This window comes from Leucoraja erinacea, chromosome 2, assembly GCF_028641065.1.
Source record: "Leucoraja erinacea ecotype New England chromosome 2, Leri_hhj_1, whole genome shotgun sequence".
Classification (NCBI taxonomy): domain Eukaryota; kingdom Metazoa; phylum Chordata; class Chondrichthyes; order Rajiformes; family Rajidae; genus Leucoraja; species Leucoraja erinaceus.
This window is the reverse complement of record NC_073378.1, coordinates 65,831,387-65,853,818: the sequence shown is the minus strand read 5'-3', so window position 1 is coordinate 65,853,818 and position 22,432 is coordinate 65,831,387. Positions and strand designations below refer to the sequence as shown.

The following is a 22,432-nucleotide window of genomic DNA, read 5'->3' as shown; positions in this document are numbered from 1 at the left end:
AGATGGCTGCTGTGAAGAGAGAGTGGACGCTGGCACGCTTTAGCAGCCGCTGCTCTCTCTTCACATTGTGTTTTTGATTTTTTGTCTTTGGAGCGAATTCTGTCTTTAATTTGTGTATTGGTGATGTCCTTATTATTTATTTTACTCCGACTATATGTTTTTTCTCTCTTGTTAATTTTCTGTAAGGTGTCCTTGAGATGTCTGAAAGGTGCCCAATAAATAAAATGTATTATTATTATTAGATTGTTTCAGTATTTCTGCAGTCAGAGCTTATTGCAACTCCATTGTAAGAAGTAATACAATGACAATCATGTTGGTATGAACTTTCTGGTGGAAGTTGCCATTTGAAGATCCAATCTAGATAAATATGAATCTAGAAGGTAAATGGGCATCAGCAATCAAAATCTCAATATGGCCAGGGCAGACTTGGTGACACACTTTGCCTTGAACTGCTATTTTCTGTTTTGGGTTTCCCTGCTGAATATTAAATTCTTGATGGTGAATTTTGGTACATTTCCCAAATCTCTCTGTCTGTTCTTTGGTGGATCAGTTGATTGCACCAGCTCCAACACTTTATTCAGATCACATTCCAGGCATTGTCAGTTTGAAGAGCAATCTACGACAACCTGAAATTGGAACTCGCATTCTGGAACCGATAATTTCTCTGTTCAGTTGCAGAACATTTCCACCTTCACTCTGACAATCTGTTCTAAAGAAAGTTGAAGGATATCCATGTATCGTTGGGTATACATTGATTGGGGGCCACAGCTTGTGCATAACTGAGATTATCAAACTCACTTGAATTGCCTAAGGCTTAGGTCGTAAGCAGTCAAGTCATATCGACCATCTGTCAAAGGTATTGCACCGGTAGAACTTTTAAATATACTCATGTTTATTGTAATGTAAGAAAGAACTTGAAGTTCTATACCATGACAGGATATTCAAAGTATTTTTTTTAAAGTGCTTCAAAAATATATTGATCATCATAACTTCATGTCATTGATTTTACACCAGTTCTTCTGATGATGCACATCATTTGAAATCAATGGAACTGAATTTCAAAGACTGATCACAATGTGTAGCTTAATCACGAATAAACAGGCAAGTTTCTAAACTGTTTTAGTTGTCAGTGATAGACCCAAAATGCTGGAGTAACAGCAGGACAGGCAGCATCTCTGGAGAGGAATGGGTGAAGTTTCGGGTTGAGACCCTTCTGCAGACTGAAACATCACCCATTCCTTCTCTCCAGAGATGCTGCCTGTCCTGCTGAGTTACTTCAGTATTTTGTGTCTATCTTCGATTTAAACCAGCAATTGCAGTTCTTTCCTACACATTACTTTTCAGCAATGTTGGCTGAATGATGATTGCTATTGCTATCATACTGTGTGTTAAGCTGCCCTGAAAAGTTAGATTACATGGGATCCAGGGAGAATTAGCAAACTGGACAGAGAATTAGCATGGAAGGAAAAGGGGGATATTGGAGGAAGATTGTTTTTTGGACAGAAGGATTGTAACTTAGTAGTGTGCACCAGGAATCAGTGCTGGGCCCATTTCTGCGTGTTATCTGTTGTGTATTTGGATGCTTGGAACAGACTTTAATAAGGCTCGGACATGTGAGTAAACTAACAAGCTTCTTTATTCCAGTACACCACCTTGAGACTCCCCCGCACACGCATACTTGCAAAAGACATCACAAGACATCATATATACTAATTACATATGCTAATTATATAACATACCTAACACTCCTCCCCTTTAACTTGGAGGCAGGTAACACCATTTCTATTACATACCTAACACTCCTCCCCCTTAAACTTGGAGGCAGTTAACACCATTTCTATTACACACACCACATTCCTTCCCTTTAAAGTCAATTTCATCTGTACGGTATATGCTCTTTTCCTACATATCATTGGATAATACACTGTTGCACAATGGTATTATTACTTAAACCAAATACATTACCCCTTCCTTTATGAGTTATCATTTTCTGCTTCATGTATTTGCTTTGTTTTCCTCTCTGTAGGTGGGATCTGAGTTTTCGTTTTCTAGCAGCTTTCTCTGCTGTACAATTTCTATTCTCGGCTTATTTATCTGCTCTTGTTGTTTCATGAGATTCTGCAATGCATAACCATTTGTCCATTGCTCAGTGAAGGAGGCTCCATGCTGGACTATAGCGAAGTGTCCTAATCGCAATCGGTCTTGCATACTTTTGTCTTGGGCGACAAGCCTCTCTTCTTTAGACTTTTCTATTAGCAGCTTTCTACTCATTGTCACACATTTCTTTGTATCGTTTAGCATGTATTTTTGCAGCAATACATAGCAGTACCTACTAGGAAGGGGCGGTGCTGGACCTCCTGTTAGGAAATGAGATGGGTCAGGAGGCAGAGGTATGCGTTGGGGAACAGTTCGGGACCAGTGATCACAATACCATTAGGTTCAATATAATTATGGAGAGGGTCAGAACTGGACCTAGGGTTGAGATTTTTGATTGGAGAAAGGCTAACTTTGAGGAGATGCGAAAGGATTTAAAAGAAGTAAATTGGGACAGTTTGTTTTATGGGAAAGATGTGGAAGACAAATGGAAGACATTTAAAGGTGAAATTTTAAGAGTACAGAATCTTTATGTCCCTGTTCGGTTGAAAGGAAATATTAAAAATTGGAAAGAGCCATGGTTTTCAAGGGAAATTGGACACCTGGTTCGGAAAAAGAGAGAGATCTACAATAATTATAGGCAGCATGGAGTAAATGAGGTGCTTGAGGAGTATAAAGAATGTAAAAAGAATCTTAAGAAATAAATTAGAAAAGCTAAAAGAAGATATGAGGTTGCTTTGGCAAGTAAGGTGAAAGTAAATCCAAAGGGTTTCTACAGCTATATTAATAGCAAAAGGATAACGAGGGATAAAATTGCTCCATTAGGGAGTCAGAGTGGACAGCTATCTGCAGAGCCAAAAGAGATGGGGGAGATATTGAACAATTTATTTTCTTCGGTATTCACCAAGGAGAAGGATATTGAATTATGTGAGGTAAGGGAAACAAGTAGAGTAGCTATGGAAATTATGAGATTCAAAGACGAGGAAGTACTGACATTTTTGAGAAATATAAAGGTGGATAAGTCTCCAGGTCCGGACAGGATATTCCCTAGGACATTGAGGAAGTTAGTGTAGAAATAGGAGGGACTATGACAGAAATATTTCAAATGTCATTAGAAACGGGAATAGTGCCGGAGGATTGGCCTACAGCGCATGTTGTTCCATTGTTTAAAAAGGGGTCTAAGAGTAAACCTAGCAATTATAGACCTGTTAGTTTGACGTCAGTGGTGGGCAAATGAATGGAAATTATACTTAGAGATAATATATATAAGCATCTGGATAAACAGGGTCTGATTAGGAACAGTCAACATGGATTTGTGCCTGGAAGGTCATATTTGACTAATCTTCTTGAATTTTATGAAGAGGTTACTCGGGAAATTGATGAGGGTAAAGCAGTGGATGTTGTATATATGGACTTCAGTAAGGCCTTTGACAAGGTTCCTCACGGAAGGTTGGTTAAGAAGGTTCAATTGTTGGGTATTAATGGTGGAGTAGCAAGATGGATTCAACAGTGGCTGAATGGGAGATGCCAGAGAGTAATGGTGGATGGTTGTTTGTCAGGTTGGAGGCCAGTGACTAGTGGGGTGCCACAGGGATCTGTGTTGGGTCCACTGTTGTTTGTCATGTACATCAATGATCTGCATGATGGTGTGGTAAATTGGATTAGTAAGTATGCAGATAGGTGGGGTTGTGGATAATGAAATAGATTTTCAAAGTCTACAGAGAGATTTATGCCAGTTGGAATAGTGGGCTGAAAGATGGCAGATGGAGTTTAATGCTGATAAGTGTGAGGTGCTACATCTTGGCAGGACAAATCAAAATAGGACGTACATGGTGAATGGTAGGGAATTGAAGAATGCAGGTGAACAGAGGGATCTGGGAATAACTATGCACTGTTCCCTGAAAGTGGAATCTCATGTAGATAGGATGGTAAATAAAGCTTTTGGTGTGCTGGCCTTTATAAATCAGAGCATTGAGTATAGAAATTGGGATGTAATATTAAAATTGTACAAGGCATTGGTGAGGCCAATTCTGGAGTATGGTGTACAATTTTGGTCGCCAAATTATAGGAAGGACGTCAACAAAATAGAGATAGTACAGAGGAGATTTACTAGAAAGTTGCCTGGGTTTCAGGCACTAAGTTACAGAAAAAGGTTGAACAAGTTAGGGCTTTGGAGCGCAGAAGGTTAAGGGGGGACTTGATAGAGGTCTTTAAAATGATGAGAGGGATAGACAGAGTTGACGTGGATAAGCTTTTCCCACTGGGAGTAGGGAAGATTCAAACAAGGGGACATGACTTGAGAATTAAGGGACAGAAGTTTAGGGGTAACATGAGGGGGAACTTCTTTACTCAGAGAGTGGTGGCTGTGTGGAATGAGCTTCCAGTGAAGGTGGTGGAGGCAGGTTTGTTTTTATCATTTAAAAATAAATTGGATAGTTATATGAACGGGAAAGGAATGGAGAGTTATGGTTTCAGCACAGGTATATGGGACTAGGGGAGAATATGTGTCCGGCACGGACTAGAAGGGTCGAGATGGCCTGTTTCCATGCTGTAATTGTTATATGGTTATATGGTTATATTGTTTAAGCCTTTTCTGTTGTTCATCTATTTGTCTTCTTAAGTCACCTTTCTGGTTCTTCATCAGGAAGTAAGATCTATATTGTCTTTGCAAACAATACTGGCTTTGATTTGTGCTCTGTTTAGTTTTCGTGCTTCATATGCAAGGTAGTGAGACTGCACTCTAACTGCTGTATAATTCAGTTTGAGGAAGTCTTTCCTATATTGTTTCTGCCTTTTCTGTTGTGCCTCTATTTGTCTTCTTAAGTCTTTCCAATACCAACTGATACGGAGTACTGACTGAACTTTTACAGTAGCTGTATTTTGCTTAACCCACTGTCTAACCACCATCCTCTTGTAGGCAGCCTGAATGATAATAGTTGCATCCCTCATTGACTGATATTGCACAAACTGGGAATGCCCTAATTTGCATGCTTTGTACCATCTCTGGATCGAAATGACTGCTTGTCGCATAGCTCTGTAGCGTACCCTTAATCGGTAAACATGGTAAGCAGCTTGCAGAGTGACTACAGCCGCCTTTTGCATCAAGAAATGCTTTCTAGTAATGCACATCCTTAATGACTTTATATGGCGTGCTGCCTTGATTTTCTCAACCAATATTCTGGCTTAAATCCCGCGATATAAGGCCTGAATACAAATCACTGCTTTTCTCAAACTATTATAATGTCTCACTTGGATATTTCTTATCTAGCATGCTCTGTATAGTTGCTATACAGCTAAGGCAGACCAGCATAGTTTCTTGAAATACTGACACTGTTTGTGCATCTGATAATAAGTCTGTATGACCATGGCAGATTTGTACATGCACGGCAATTGCTTTTGAACAAGCATTCCTCGGTAGGCAGGCTGAAGCAGCACAACACTGCTGCGTACCTTCATGTAAGTTTTGCGATCACTTTCCATTTGAAGGTGTGCCCTATAATAGTTTTGTACCATTATAGCTGCCAATCTCATTGCCTTGTATTGACAGTATAATCTGTGCATTCTAAATGCTGCTTGTATTGCCGTTGCTAACTTCTGTTTGTTAACATAGAAACATAGAACATAGAAAATAGGTGCAAGAGGAGGCCATTCGGCCCTTTGAGCTGGCACCGCCATTCATTGTGATCATGGCAGATCAATAACCCATGCCTGCCTTCTCCCCATATCCCTTGACTCCACTAGCCCCTAGAGCTCTATCTAAATCTCTCTTAAATCCATCCATTGACTTGGCCTCCACTGCCCTCTGTGGCTGGGAATTCCATAAATTCACAACTCTCTGGGTGAAAAAGTTTGTTCTCACCTCAGTGTTAAATGACCTCCCCTTTATTCTAAGATTGTGGACCCTGATTCTGGACTCGCCCAACATTGGGAAAATGTTTCCTGCATCTAGCTTGTCCAGTCCTTTTATAATTTTATATGTTTCTATAAGAATCCCCCTCATCCTTCTAAATGCCAGTGAATACAAGCCTAGTCTTTTCAATCTTTCCTCATATGACAGTCCCGCCATCCCAGAGATCAATCTCGTGAACCTACGCTGCACTGCTTCAACCACTGGCATGGATGTTGGGCTGAAGGACCTGTTTCAATGCTGTATGACTCCATAACTATGTGTCTACCTCAGGATTCTCTGACCCCAGGCGCATGTGGCAAGGAATCAAATCCCTCGCCGATTACCAGAAAGTTAACACCCCCCCCCCCCCCCCCCAGAGAACGCCACCCTTCCTGACGAGCTAAACCATTTCTATGCTCGCTTTGACCGAGACAACAAAACTCCAGCCATCAAAGTTGCTCCACCCCCGAATGAACAACCCCTCATTCTCTCCACCTCTGCTGTACAAGACTCACTGAGCAAGGTGAATGAGCACAAAGCTGCCGCCCCGATGGCATCCCCGGGCGGGTGCTCAGGGCATGTGCTGAACAACCATCCCTAGTCTTCACTGACATTTTCAATCTGTCACTGGCCCAGGGTGTTGTCCCCACTTGCCTCAAGACATCAACCATCGTGCCAGTGCCCAAACAATCAGCTACAGGGAGTCTCAACGATTTCCGCCCAGTGGCACTCACCCCTGTCATTGCAAAGTGCTTTGAGCGGTTGATCTTGGTTCACCTCAAAGCCAGCCTCCCCCCCACACTGGACCCCCATCAGTTTGCCTACCGGACCAACAGGTCTACAGAGGATGCCATATCGGCGGCCCTATACTCTGCCCTGACCCACCTGGACAACAACAACTCCTACATCAGGTTGCTGTTCATTGATTTCAGCTCTGCCTTTAACACTGTCATTCCCGCCAGCTTGATCACCAAACTCAGCGGACTTGGCATCTCCACCTCCCTCTGCAACTGGACACTGGATTTCCTCACCAACAGACCACAGTCTGTTAGGGTCAACAACCTCACCTCCTCCACTATAACACTGAGCACCGGCGTGCCACAGGGCTGTGTGCTCAGCCCTCTCCTCTACTCCCTCTTCACCCATGACTGCATCCCTAAGAATGGATCCAATGCCATCATTAAATTTGCCGACGACACCACGGTGGTAGGACTGATCAGTGACAACGACGAGTCAGCCTACAGGGAGGAGGTCCAGCACCTGACAGCCTGGTGTACCAACAATAACCTCGTCCTCAACTCCAAGAAGACGAAGGAAATTATTGTCGACTTCAGGAAGATCAGAGGGGGCAGACATACCCCCATCCATATAAACGGGACTGAGGTGGAGCGCGTCTCCAACTACAAATTCCTCGGGGTACACATCTCGGAGGATCTGCCCTGGTCCCTCAACACCTCCAAGCTGATCAAAAAGGTGCAGTAGCGCCTTTACTTCCTGAGGAGGCTCAGGAAAGCTCACCTGTCCCCCCAGATCCTGACCAACTTTTACCGTTGTACCATCAAAAGCATCCTGACCACCTGCTTCACGGTAAGGTACAATAGTTGCACCGTAGCGGACAGGAAGGCACTACAACGGGTGGTGAAAACCGCGCAGTACAACATCGGTGCCCCGCTCCCTGCCATGGATGCCCTCCACCGAAAACGGTGTCTGAGACGGGCCGGGAAGATCATTAAAGACCCCTCCCACCCCCATCAGGGAGGCAGTACAGGAGCCTCAGGTCTCATACTAGTAGGATGAGGAACAGCTTCTACAATAATACCATCATATTGCTGAACTCGGAGTCCCGCCGATAGATTTCTCCAGTCCCTCCGTCCACATTGTTTGATTATTCTGTATTTTTATTTCTATATTGCACTACTACTACGGACTGATGCTAAACTGTATTTCGTTGTACCCATACTTGTATTTGTGCAATGACATTAAAGTTGAATTGAATTGTTTACTGAGAGATCAATAGGAATATGGTTTAGTGTCTCTGAAGAAAGGTGCCTCCCACAGAGCAACACTTTCTCAGTAATGTTGTACACTGTGTTATTGCACTGAGTGTCAGCTTGAAGTATATCCCCGGGACGACAGCATACAATGTTCTAACCAGAAGCAAGTATCCATTGAATCTTGACTGAGTCAAAGACCAGGGATGGAACAAAGTCTTTGGATATACTGGAACCTCAAACAAAATCTTAACTGTTGGAGACCCTCAGCGAGACAAGCAGCACATTTGGAGGGAAATGCCAGGCCATAGATGGATATGGACTGTATTAAATGGTTGAGAATAGATAAGTATTTCTTTCTACATTTTCCTGCTGTAATCATGCAGGTTGTCACCTCTTGGCATTTCTTTCTGGGTACACAATGTTCTGTTGCAGCTGCAGACTTGCTTTTGACCAATTCTACAATTTATTTTTGAGCAAGACTCTATGTGGCATTATTACAGAGCCCAACAATAACTCAAGCACACCAAAATTTGGTGTAATTCAACGGTGTCAATTTGTCTTCACCTTTTATTTGTTCTAGTTCCATTTAGTGACATTCATTCTCTATGTGTAGAATTGTATTGTTAATTAAATGTAATGATAAATCAACCACTGAAAGACCACTGAGGTCATTCCTAAACTAATGGATGAAATATTAGCAGGCTACTAATGACTTCATTAATCCTGATGTAAGGTTACTGTCATTCTCGGTGATCTCGTACTAAGTGACCAATGGTGCTGTAATAACCCTTTGTCTCTCTCCTATGGCAACTTGGGACCAGTAATGTACATAATATGGTTGCTGCCACTTTGCAATATAATTGATTAGGTCATGTTTGGATTATGTTCTCTGGAAATAGAACCATATTTAAACTGAATAGGTAAAGTCATATTTGGGTCAATTATATCTTGGAATAATTAGAGATAAAACAATTAGTTAAATGCAGTGTGAGTGGGGAAGTAGCTGGAAATTGTGGACGAGATAATTCAAAATAGGACAATGATAGGGCAGAATGCCAGTAATTAACAGACATAAATGGTAATGTTGCAAGGAAAGGAAAGTGGTAGGGTGGGTAAAAGTTGCTGGAAGTCTATATGAGGACTAATTTCCTGCATTAATGAGGAATATTGAGTGGATCTCGGAAATAAAATGATTATATGAAATAGTTAAATGCAGTGTCGAGTCGATACAGCTGCATTATGCATACAATACAATACAATTTATTTGTCACTTGAACCTCATAGAGGCTCAAGTGAAATATTGGTTCTGCAGTCATACATACAAGAAAAAAAAGACCCAAGACACAACACAATTTACACAGACATCCATCACTGCGCATCTCCACCTCGCTGTGATGGAAGGCAAAAAAAACGTATCTCTCCCCTGCACTTCCCTCTCCCCCCGATGTTAGAGTCAAAGTCAGAGCCCCCGGCGGGCGATAACAATTGTCCCGCGGCCATTTACGCCACGCCGAGTGATGCAAGGCCGCGCTCCAGGTCTTGTTGTTGGAGCCCCGGGCGGGCGCTGGCAAAGTCCCGCAGCCGTTGAAGCCACGGTGGGCGATGATGTAAGGCCCCGCTCCAGGTCATCCTCGACCCCGCTACTCGGGCGGGAGAAGTCGCCGTTGCAGAAGCCCCGAAAAGCGGTCTCCCAGCAGGGACCCGCGGGCTCCCGGTGTCACTGTCCACCAGACCTGCGGTAAGCCTCCGAATCCCCGAGGGTCGGGTCGCAGCAGCACCCCACCACCACTCCTCCCGCTCCGGACTCGGCCAGCTCCGTGATGGTGAGTAGGTCCGCAGCTCCGTGACTGAAGCCCCAGGACGTTCCTGCTGGAGGCCGCTCCACGGTGCAGCCCCAACGAGGTGAGAAATCATGTTGCGGCTTCATGTTGCAACTTTGGTTTGTTAGCATTTGGAGAATTGTGTGCAGTTCTGGTTGCCATGTTACAAGAAGGATGTGGATGCTTTGGAGATGGTGTTGAAAAGATTTACCAAAAATTTGCTAGAATCAGAGGATATTAGACCAACTGGGACCAGTTGGGTCCCTTTCACATGGGAAGCCTGGTCCCCCAATGCAAGACGTTCCCTTATTCCAGCACTCACCCATAGCAGACAACTGCATAGGGGCTGCTCATTTTGCCTTATCAATCTCCCTCATTTTTAAACCAAAAAAAAAATGCATTTGCATTTGCTAGGGTGAGCAGAACTCAGTGTACTTGGACATCACCAATGTTGCAAGCAGGGCTAAGCACAGGGAAAAACAGCAGTTATTTTTTCCAAGTTTCTGCACATTTGTGAACATTTTCATAAATAACTCGGGAAATAATGCATTCAATTTTCAGATGATGCAATTTTTGACATCATGACGTAAATCTATCGGAATATGTAAAAATGTCACCATTAGCACGTTGTGTTTTCAAGGAGATGTTAAACACAGGCGAACAAGACACACACACACACACAGGCGAACAAGACACACACACACACACACACGCACGCACACACACACACATCAAAGATCAGAGTTTTATAATATACTAGACTAAGTGGGTCCCAGCACCACACGGGAGGGCTGGGACTGGTTTCCAGAGGGCTTGTATGGACATTGTCGGCCGAATGGATTCTTGGGCTGGCGGCTCAGTCACTCAAGCCTATTGTGCTGGCAGCTCAGTCACTCACAGCTGGTGGGCTGGCAGTTGACTCATGCTATTCCTTGAAATTCCATTTCAAGCAGGGTGCAAGGCCACCAAATTCGAGTGCAGTTTCATACCACTTCAGGCAGGGTGCAAGGCCACCAAATTCAAGTGCAGTTTCTTACCACTTCAAGCAGGGTGCAAGGCCACCAGATTCAAGTGCAGTTTCATACCATTTCAAGCAAGGTGCAAGGCCACTAAAGACAGCAAGTCATGACCTCTCCCATCTTGCAGAGACTGAGCCACACCCACACTTCTGGGTTTTATAGTCCCTCTCCCCTTCCCATCAGTAGGCCTTCATGGCGTGATTGACAGGAGAGAGAATCTCAATATTTTTTAAACACTAATAACTCTTTTATTTTTCATCGATGGGGAAAATCCTCGGCACCCGATGAGCGGAGGGGGACTGAGTAAGATGGCCAAAAATCACAGCTATATGTGGTAGCGTCTTTTCTAAAATCAATATAAAGCACAAACAGGAAGTGGTCAAGATTAGACTTTTAATTATATAGAAGGCATGGCAACTTTAATTAGGCATGGTAACTTTAATTAGGCAAGGCAACTTTAATTAGGCAACACAGCTTTAGGTTTTCCAAACCAAAGGCAACACAGCTTTAGCATTTCCAAACTATGTTTTTAAACCACATTAAGCCATTAACAGGTCAGTAAAACCACTCACAGTTTAGTAGACATGTGTTCAGTGTTATTCACAGCTCAGACTGAGAGACATGGCACTCTCGCTCCCCCCATCTTGCAGAGACTGACTGAGGCACTCAACACTTCCGGGTTTTATAGTCCCTCCGGAAGGGGCGTAGCCTTCAGGAGAGAGAATCTCAACATTTTTAAAACACTAATATCTCTTTTATTTTTCATCGATGGGAAAAATTCTCTTGTCCTGTGCAGCGGAGAGGGACTGAGTAAGATTGTCAAAAATCACAGCCGTAAGTTGCAGCGTTTTTTTCTAAAATCAATCTAGAGAACAACAGGAAGTGGGTCAAGAACAGACTTTTAAAGACAGACAGACAGACAGACAGACAGACAGACAGACAGGCAGACAGACAGACAGAGAGAGTTGCACAAACCTGGATTGTTTCTTTTCTGGAACAACAGAGGAGAGGAGAGACCTGATCGAAATATATTAAATGATGAGGCAAACACAGTCAGAGCCTTGTTCCCAGGGTAGAAATGTCAAAGATTAGAGGGGATAGTTTTAATGTAAGAGGGGCAAAGTTTAAAGGAAATGTTCTGGGCAAGTTTTGTTTGCACAGAAAATGGTGGGTGCCTGGAATGGCTGACTGGTATTGGCTGGTACGATAGTGACATTTAAGAAGCTTTTAGAAAAGCACACAGATATGCATGGAATGGAAGGATATGGATCACGTGTAATCGAAGATTATTTGAAATTGGTATCATGCTCGGTGCAGACATTGTGGGTCGAGGGGCCTGTTCCTGTGTTCCACTGTTCTGCCCTTTATGTGTCAGGTGTACATTTACAGACTTCAATATATAATTATGTCTAAGGTCAAAATTCCAGCCGCAGCTTTGACAGGTCAGAGATCCTGAACAATGTCAGAGTATACCACATAACCAGAACACTTAATTTCCTGAATTATATATTTTTGTGGTGAATGTTTATGTATTGACCTGGTTAGTTATCTGTTGCAGTGACATGGGGGAATATAGATGTTCTCTCTTTGAGAAATTATAATCATGTAAATCTGAACAAATTGACAAGAAATTTTCATGATTATACTTTCATGAGAGGCATTAAAGATTTTAAATTTTAGTTGAGTCAGTTATCATTCATTATAATTGCAAACTCCAAATTAATCATTGCAAATTGTGAACTGATGCCTCTCTTTACCTTCTTTCCCCCACACAGTGCATAATTCTTTTTTTACAAATAATTCTAATTCCCTTTTCTTACAGTGCTCTTTCTCATGCAAATTTGCACGTGCAATTGAACACGGATGACATTTATTGTGTAAATCACTTAGTAAAGGTTATCCTTTCAGAGGATTTATTTCTCTAAGGTGATCAAGAAGGATTAGAAAGGAATTACCAGAACTGGAACTGCCATTTGTTTATCTGGCCTTCAGTGAGAGTGCCTGATAGATTTGAGTCCTGTTTTGCACCTGCCCGCAGTTATGTAAGCTTGTGGCATTACAGAGAGCTGAAGGATTGTCTTGCTACAGATTTCTCATTGCCTGAAACTTGCTGGAGAGTTGTTGAGAACCTGTCTTCAAAGGTAGGTTTCAGAAGTGGCAGAAAGTATCGGAGAAATGTGTTTCTCTTTAAGGGGACTGGTAACTAGTATTGTGTTATACAATGTGCCGGACGTGTGTTTACTCGAGAATAAGGGGACGCACTATTTCTCTCTTGGGTTTTGTCCATTACATGCTGTTACAGACCTTTGTTTGCAGTGAAAATGTAAAAGTTGGACTTCTCCCAAAAAAAAATTTTACACTCTGTGTACGTTCTGCAAATTCACTTGTGTTGTCCCACATTTTGCATCGGTTGTAAATGTACGCAGGAATTGATTACGTTTGTATAAACTTTTTCCTTGCAGCTTGCACAAGATATGGGGGAGATGCAATGCTCATATAGAATAATTGATATGGCCTGACTTGCTCTGTTATGAAGTGTAGTATATGTAAAATAAGTGCATTTTAACACAATCCATTCAGGTTATTATTATGACATGAGCAGATTAAATTGAAAGCCATGTTCATTATGTATTCAGTGTGATATCTTTCATTTCTTACACTCTGACTCAAGGAAAATCACACTGAACATTCTACTCATCATTTAGTATGAACACTGTTTTGAAATCTGTGTTTATTCTTGCAACAACATTCTTAACATCTCAGGCATACAATTTTTCAGACCTATCATGGAAGATAGCTTTGAGGCACCTTGCAAAGGAATAACAATGCAATCTTAAAGCAACTATGTGAACTATGCAATATTCATTTTCAGTAACTTTTGTCGGGAAAAATCATAATTTGATGTTGCCATACAACATTATGTGGTAGTACAATATAAAAATGGTTAATTAACTCCATCAATAGAATAATAAATTAGCATGGTATATAAATGATAATTGTTACAGTTGCATGAATGGATTAGTGACAATAAATGAGCTTGATTTTGTTGGGCTTTGCAGAAGTGAGATATAGCCTGAAATATATTGTAAATCATTTTTGATATTTACAATGAAATAGTTCCTCCTTTCCTGTGTGATACAGTTTTAACTACAAATCGTGAATATCAATTTACTAAATTGTATGCACCATATTCATAAACCTGACCCCCAATTTTGCATTATTTCTACTTTGTTGCTTTCCGATGTAAGCAGGCCACATATACTAAGGAGGAATTTCCAATCTTCCAATCTACCTTGTTGTGGCCCTTGCATCTTTTATTATTCTGCATTTTCTTTGTAATATATACGGCTTTCTGTTTATTTTCTCTTTTTCACTATATAATGCACCAATGTATAGTATTATTTGCTTGGCTAGTGCGCCAACAATTTTTCTTTTGCTGTATCTAAATACACATGACTATAGTTAACCAATAACACATTTCAACTGTATTCAGCTTTCAAGCTTTGCAGAGCAAACACGATCTAGTCTCTGTGATTACTGGTCACTTATTGCCTGATTGAGCTAACTAGTCCCCTCTGGCAGAGATTTCATTATAGTTTTTAGGGTCAAGAGAAGAAACATGGTCACTAATTGATGGATCCACAATGTCGAATGAAAATGGCAACTCAATTTATCCTATACTTTGTTTAATGCAAATTAAAATCTGTTTATTTTCTTTGGAAACTGATCAATCAGCGATTGAATAAAGAGATAAATTAATTCTCTATTGTAGATGGTGAACACATGCGTTTTGAACAATGCTGAAATTCAGGTCCATTCACTTAATCTGAACCAAATTTCAGGAATTAAGTTCATGCACATAAATTATAATACCAGGCACTCAGACCAAAATAACAGACTTCTTGTTCTAAAGTATTTGCAGTGTTGAAGGTTTTGAATAATAGAGGTGTAAATTAAAAATCAGAAATACAGGTTAATAAATCTGTGGATTATAACACAAATATGAGATACTACAGCAGATATGCATCGCCTGTGCTTTAAATATTGCAAAAATGAAACGCAGAAACTAAAACTAATTTGAAATATTTTGAAGGGATCCGAACAGAAGTGCGTTTGTTCCTTTTTAAATAAAGGAAAAAAAAAATGTCTTCTGTAATTGACATTACAATCTGGACAATAAATATGCCTAATGTTGGGCGAGTCCAGAACCAGGGGCCACAGTCTTAGAATAAAGGGGAGGTCATTTAAGACTGAGGTGAGAAAAAACTTTTTCACCATGAGAATTGTGAATTTATGGAATTCCCTGCAACAGAGGGCAGTGGAGGCCAATTCACTGGATGGATTTAAGAGAGAGTTAGATAGAGCTATAGGGGCTAGTCAACGGATATGGGGAGAAGGCAGGTGCGGGTTATTGATAGGGGACGATCAGCCATGATCACAATGAATGGCGGTGCTGGCTCGAAGGGCCAAATGGCCTGCTCCTGCACCTATTGCCTATGTTTCTATATTTCTATGACTTGCTCTGTACAGCTGATGTTTAATGCCCAGGCAGTAAAGGCAAAGATCCAAAAGCAATTGACTGCTTTTCTGAAGCAAAAAGAAACAGAGAAACGCCATAAAGGTGGAAACAGGGGTAGAAGTTAGAAAAAGATAAAAAGCTTATTGGGACTGATACTTTCTTTGTGTTATAATCCACAGATTTATTAACCTGTATTTCTGATTTTTAATTTACACCTCTATTATTCAAAACCTTCAACACTGCAAATACTTTAGAACTTGTTTGGTTTTCTTCACATTCAACAAAATGATTAAGATCCATATTCCAAAAAAAAGTATAATATTCTCTCAAATTCAAGTAATAACTTGTTTCTTCCATGCACAACATTATTATTTGAATGGAGACACAGGCTGCAATCTTGAGCAAAACGCAGTGTGTTAGAGAAACTCATCGGATCCGGCAGCATCTGGGGAGGGAATGGCCGCGCGACGTTTCGGGTCGACACCCTTCTTTAGACAAACAAGTACTTGAATACTTGATTATAAGCCAATTGAATGCAGTGAAATACTTTCACAATATGTTGATGCCTATTTATACTCAAAATGAATTGGTGCTTCAGTTTTGTAACAACCGTGGTTCACTTTAGAAATGCGAAGTAATAAGACATTCTTGGATTATTTTCAGCAGCAATTTGACAGCATGCACAAAGTACCCTCAGGCCCCTATGCCAATTAAAGTTTATTTCTTAAGTATCTGACCTTGTTTCAGCTCAGATGCTGAGAAACACAGCCATCAGAATTGTAGCTTCCTTCCACTGTCTGATCTTAGTGTGAACCACAATAGTGGGTGGTGACTCCGCCAAGTGACACCTATGGTTCACTTGCAAACTCTTCTCAGTAATATGTTTTAACTACTTTTTTTATAACCTTTTCAAGATTAAAAATATATATTTTTGCATTGATCTGTCCAGGTGGCAGAAAAACACAGGACAAGAATTGGGAAACAAAATTCTATTGATTCATAAATCTGAAATTAAAACAGAAACTACTGGAAACAATCAATAGATGAGAATGCATCAGAGGAGAGAGAAAAACAGAATTAGCATTTGAGGGCAATGTTGTGGTGGAAGTTGTCAACATGAAGTACAGACCCAGCGTTTGCTGGATGTTTCGCACAGAATTACTAATATTTCTCAGAGAAAGTGTGAAAGCAGAAATTCTGAATTTACAGGTTAAGTCCCAATCCTGTAGGTTGTAGTTTCAGATGTTGTGGCATATTGGAATTAATGTTCATTTAGGTCCCCTGCAGAGAATTGTGATGTGGTCAAAGCATTTAAATCAGTGTAGATTATACCCAGAAAAAGGCACTGAAACAGGACCCGTGGGTTTCCCAATTAAAGACTGAAGCCATTATATGGCACAGCTGTTTGGCTGTGGAATGGGTCCAGATATCTCTTCCTGTTCTTCCCAACCATTAGCTCATACCCATGAAGTAAAATTGTAAATTTATCTGGTGGTAAATCACAAACATATCATGCATCACATTGTGCTATGGATGGATTGAAGCTCATAGACTATGAATAAATGTGGAAACCAAATTTGCAAAAAAATGGTGGGTGATTGGCCAAATGGCCTCCCTGGTGCTGCAATGCTTTGTATGTCTATACTCAAACCTGTGAAGCTTTGCTTCTGCATGGATTCACGTGGGGAATCACTAGTTCTGATAATGCATTCAGTTTATTCTTAAGCTCCTAAGGCCTTCATTTTTCCAGTCAAGGTAGAGCCTGATTTTTGAGCAAATTGGCAACATCCATCAAAGACTAAAATAATCTGGACCTTTGGTGCCTCACTTATTCACTTGGCCTTGAGCTGCCTGCAGCAAACTCAACCAGGTCTTTCTCCTTGTGTAATTGAGTTCTGCGATTGACTTGTGTTTTGTTGGTGTGGAGGCATTAACTAAAAGGACTCCTTGCATCTGTGCAATTTATTTTACAAAGGTTTACAAAGTAGTCAGATAACTAGACAATTATGCACAGGTCATTGGAAATATGTCCTTCACATTTTTTCTCAGTTCCCAGTTCATATACAAAATTAATATTTCTTCATGCAGGTCTGACCCATCTGAACCAGCATCAAGAACAGCTATGTATTCCCAATCTGCCTTGTTGTGGCCCTTGGATTTATTCTAATCTGCACATTCTCTTTAGCTACAGTATAACACTATATTCTGCACTCTATTTCCTTTGTCTTTTACACCAGCAGTTGTACTCATATAACATGAGTAGAGTTGTGTATGGTATTATTTGCCTGGTTAGTGGTCAAAGCAGTCTATCACTGTGTCTCCATACGTGACAATAATAAACCATTACCGATACGTATGTAGACGATCATATTTAAATTCTGTCTGAAGAAGGGTCCTGATCCAAAACATCATCTATCCATGTTCTCCAGGGTTGCAGCCTGACCTGTTGAATTATTTCAGCACTTTGTCTCCTTATTAGATTTTGAGGCTAGTGCCAGTTTATGTTGTACACAGGGGACTGAATTCAACAAGTAGTTGAATCGCATTTCACACTGCACACTTATGCAGCAACCTTTGAAGAATTTCATTACTGAATCATTCTCTGGAGTTAAGGATGGATTTCAATGAGAAATTATCCAGGCCATTGCACTGCACGTACCTGCTCATGGTAAATTATCAAACACTCACCAGTACCCTGTCAAAGTTAGAAGTCCTGGACTTAATGTGTTCAATTTCAAGCCTCAGGAAGTCTCAGATTTCTATGCACGTTCGGTTATTCAGGGTGTCTAAGTCATTTTGATGGGAAGATACCAAATCAGCTGACTGCCTGCCTCCCTGAATGCTCCATTGCTGGTTTCGCCATTGAGCCCACCAGCTGAACAGTTACTCCCTTAGACTAGAAAGCATTGTAGGGACTGTGATCCCATTAAATTAAATGTCACCAAACCTGTGAAAAAAGTAAGCAATTTTATTTATTTTAATTTGTTTTTAATGTTTAATGTTTATTTGTAAGTTTTAATATTCATAAGTTCATAAGTTCTGAGATGAATTAAATCATTTTGTCCATCCAATCAATCATGGCTGATCTATCTTTCTCTCCCAACCCCATTCTCCTGCCTTCGCCCCACAATCCATGACACCCTTACTAATCAATATTTTGATAGTCCTTTTTACTTGTTAATGTTTTTATTTGTGTTAGTTATTTAAATATAATGGTTTTTAATTATAACTATAAGGCCATTGACACCCTCCAAGAAGTTCAAGGCTGTCAAAGCAATTCTGTGGTGAGATCACATGATATACAGCTTCAGGTTTTCTTGAATTTCAAAACTCACTCTGCCAGGAGTAGAAGATCAGCTTGTCCAGCTCCCATATCCAGAAGTGAGTGGAGATGGAGGCAGGAGCTGGAGGTGATGTTCAATAGTAAGTTGAAGTCATTGTTGTCATTTTTCCTAATGCATGGGTTATCTTTCTATATCTCCTCTCCTTTTCTATCACTTTTATATGTTGCTGACAATGTTTTGATTTAAATACATGTGGTAGACAACAAAGGTTTCTCATATATTTTTGTCTTCTGTCTGCGCATTGCAATAACAGAATGCAACATGGTACAACATAATTTCATGAGTTAGGAGTGTTTACACCAAATAACTTCAGCCGAGTTTGGACAGGAATTGATTTTATAATATTTATAGTCCGAGCTAGACAAAACCACCTAGTGTGGTTTAGTCTAGAGATACAGTGTGGAAACAGGTCGTTCAGCCACCGAGGCCACACCAACCAGCGATCACCCCATACACTATCCTACACATTGGCGACAATTTACAATTTTTACAGATGCCAATTAACCTACAAACCTGTACTTCTTTGGAGTGTGGTAGGAAATTGGAGCACTTGGGGAAAACCCACAGGTCATAGGGAGAACATACAAACTCCGTACAGATAGCATCCGTAGTCAGGTATGAACCTGGGGTTCTGGTGCTTTGAGGTAGCGACTCTATCGCTGCGCCACTGTGCCACCCTAGTGCATTCAATTTCACTTCTAAAATCTATTTGATTGCAGTCAATGAGACAAAGTTTGGCAACAGAATACAGTTGTTGTTGCTCTGTTGCACAATTAGTATTGCCCAGATTGGATAGGTGCATTTAAAAAAAAAATATATATATATTCTTTTAATAAGGCTTTACCAATCTTCAGAACGTATCAACTATCTATCAGAAAAATGGATTGGTTGACTGGCAAAAATAATAGAGAGGATATGGTGCCAAAAACAAATTCATAAGTAATGGAGGCAGATTTGATTGCAGATGCTGTAATCTGTGGTGATAGAATAAACTGCTGGAAGGCATTTGTGAAGGCAAAGTGATTGTCAACTTTTCAGATTGAAATCTTGCATCAGGATTGTCATATGCTGCTTAACCTACTGAGTTTTTTAAGCATTTTTTTTGTTATGCTTCATTTGTAATGTTTGAAGAACTGGAGCTATATTTAAAGGAAAACAATTTACAGGACAGTAAGTCAAAGACGGGCAGGGATACATTGTTCATTCAACCATAGAGGTCAGTCGGGTGATAGTGTTTTTACTGTGCTAGATTTCTGCCAAAATATGAATTGAAAAATGGCAATAATAATTTTGATCTGTTCAATAAATAATATTCAGAAATAGTTTAATCAGCCTTCAGCCTTTATACAGTTTATGTATTGATAGTGAGCTGTCTCAGTCTGATGGAGCTTATTTCACCTGTTTGGTATCCCGCATGCATGAAATATTTCCATTCCATATTCCGGGCAATCCCAAGTCTTTGTATTTCAGATAACAGATATATATATGTGTATATATATGTATGTGTGTGTGTATATATATATATATGCTTACTTATTATTCATTGATTGCATCCTCACTGCACATTTGCCTGCAACTGTCCGGGGCTATGTGTATTAAAATTACCTGGCAGCTCAGGCAAGTCTCCATTCTCAATCACTTACAAATGTCCTTCCTGAAAGATCGGCTCATGATATTTTATATTCGCTCTGGGAATGGTGCTCCCATCAGTTGACAATCTGAGGCACTGTGACTCCCACGAGGATAGAATGGCAGAGTGTACTCACCTTAGCAGCAAATGGGAATTCCTCTTCTGAGACTTCACTTGATATTTTTAGTTTAAGCAAGGACATTTTGACACAACCTGTACCACATTGGAAGGAAATCATCCCAGACAATACCACTGGCAGCTTTGTTGGGGTCGATCAATATACCAAGCACAATATGCCTCACTAATCCATATCACATCAATAACTTTGGATTGATTAGGTTACTGCATATAATGTTTTCTGCTTGCACGACTTCAGTCAGCAGTTCTGCTACAAATTAATAAAGTCAGCAGTTTAATGCTTATGTTTTTTTTTATAACTGAGTAAACTTAATTTATACTACTTGTTTCTTCAGTGTATGCTTCATGGTATTTTTCATTATTCACATGGTCTATGCCCTGTTTCAGAAGCTACTGCTGAATAGGGCAAGAAAGACCTCATAAAGCAGATCAATTTCTTGGTAAATGATGAGCCGTGACCACAGTTTTGATTGATTGAAAGATACAGCATGGAAACAGGCCCTGCAGCCCACTGAGTCCATGCTGGCCATTGTTCACCCGTTCACATAAGTTCTATGCTATCCCACTTTTGCATCCACTCCCCACACACTGGGGGCAATTTATAGGAGCCAATCAACCTACAAACCAGCATGCCTTCGGGATGTGGGAGGAAACCGTGGAACCAGGAGGAAACCCATGTGATCACAGAGAGAAGTTGCAACACCCAAGGTCAGGATCGAACCCGGGTCTTTGGCGCTGTGAGGCAGCAGTTCTACCAGTTGCACCAGTCTGCCACTCAATCACAGCATGGTTATGGATCAGGGTCACCCCAATATCAGCCTGTAAAGAACTGCTGCCTGCTTGTAAAATTTAGCTTTTTTTTGCTGGGGCTTGGATCTTTAATATCCCTTGAGGGCAAATAACAATCATTAATTAGGAAAAACACCCAACTCCACATAATGAGAGAGTGCCCATATTAACCGATCCAATCTGTACAAACTTCCAAGCTTTTATTTCTGCATTCAAACCCTCATCTGGAAACTCATTCTAAATCTTGAACATGTATAGACTAATCACTTCCAGGGCATTCCTGTACCTGTAACTTCATTTCAATTTAAATTTAGATTAACTTGTTCAATTATATCTGGTAACACAAAATGCTGGAAATGGGTGCACAGGTGAGGGAGCATTGGTGGGGAGAGAAAACATGAGCTGATATTTCAGATCAATGAGCTGAGACATGTTAGAGTGAAAAAAAATGGAAGTTTTATACAGTGGGTGGCAGCAGTTGTTTTATTGTTGACCTTACAGCTTCTCCAGATTTATGTTTTGTTTCATATAACATTATTCATTCTCTCTCCCTTTTTCTGCATTTTATCATTTCATCCCTCCAGGCTTTCTATCGTTGTCCTCATCTTTCATTCTTTCCCCTCCTCCATTAACTTGAAAAATTGGTGCATCGTTAATCTTTTCCAGGTCTGAGAAAAGGCCATTGACCTGAAATGTTAACTATTTTATGGATTGGTGATAGGACAGGAAGTCCCCTTGAAGTTCAAGATCAATCATGAAGCTGATCCAGTTTTTTTAAGCTGTTATGTTCTCATGTCCGTGCTAGTATCCTCATTGTGTATGAATGAACTGCAGATGCTGGTTTAAACCAAGAGAGACACAAAATGCTGATGTTACTCAGCGGGTCAGGTAGCATCTCTGGATTCCTTCTCTCCAGAGATGCTGTCTGTCCCGCTGAGTTACTTCAACATTTTGTGTCTATCTCTAGTATCCTATCTGTTCCTTACCTCACAATGTACCTCACAATGACAGAGACAGAAGCTAAAATGGATTGCCATGGTATGCTGTCTTTTTCTCAGCAGAACTTGATCCAAAATTAATCGGTAACTGTCCCAGTTAGGCGATTTTTCAGCGGACTGCTGGCGGTCTGGTAGCTGCCGGTAGTCGCCTGAAACACAGGCAACTGGAATGGTGACTGTCGGAGTGGAACACACACA

At 40.7% G+C, this 22,432-nt stretch overlaps 1 protein-coding gene across 2 annotated transcripts in view; it reads left to right on the top strand.

The window, feature by feature from the left end:
* LOC129710935 (cadherin-18-like) overlaps positions 1-22,432 on the top strand; it is a 757,826-nt gene that overhangs the window by 293,729 nt on the left and 441,665 nt on the right. The window contains exon 1 of one of the 2 annotated variants that reach the window (XM_055658266.1): positions 12,429-12,957. The exons of the other annotated variant lie outside the window; for it this stretch is intronic. The gene's annotated coding sequence lies outside the window, so the exon portion shown is untranslated. Of the gene's footprint in view, positions 1-12,428; positions 12,958-22,432 lie in introns of those variants that run through there. 2 annotated transcript variants of the gene reach the window in all.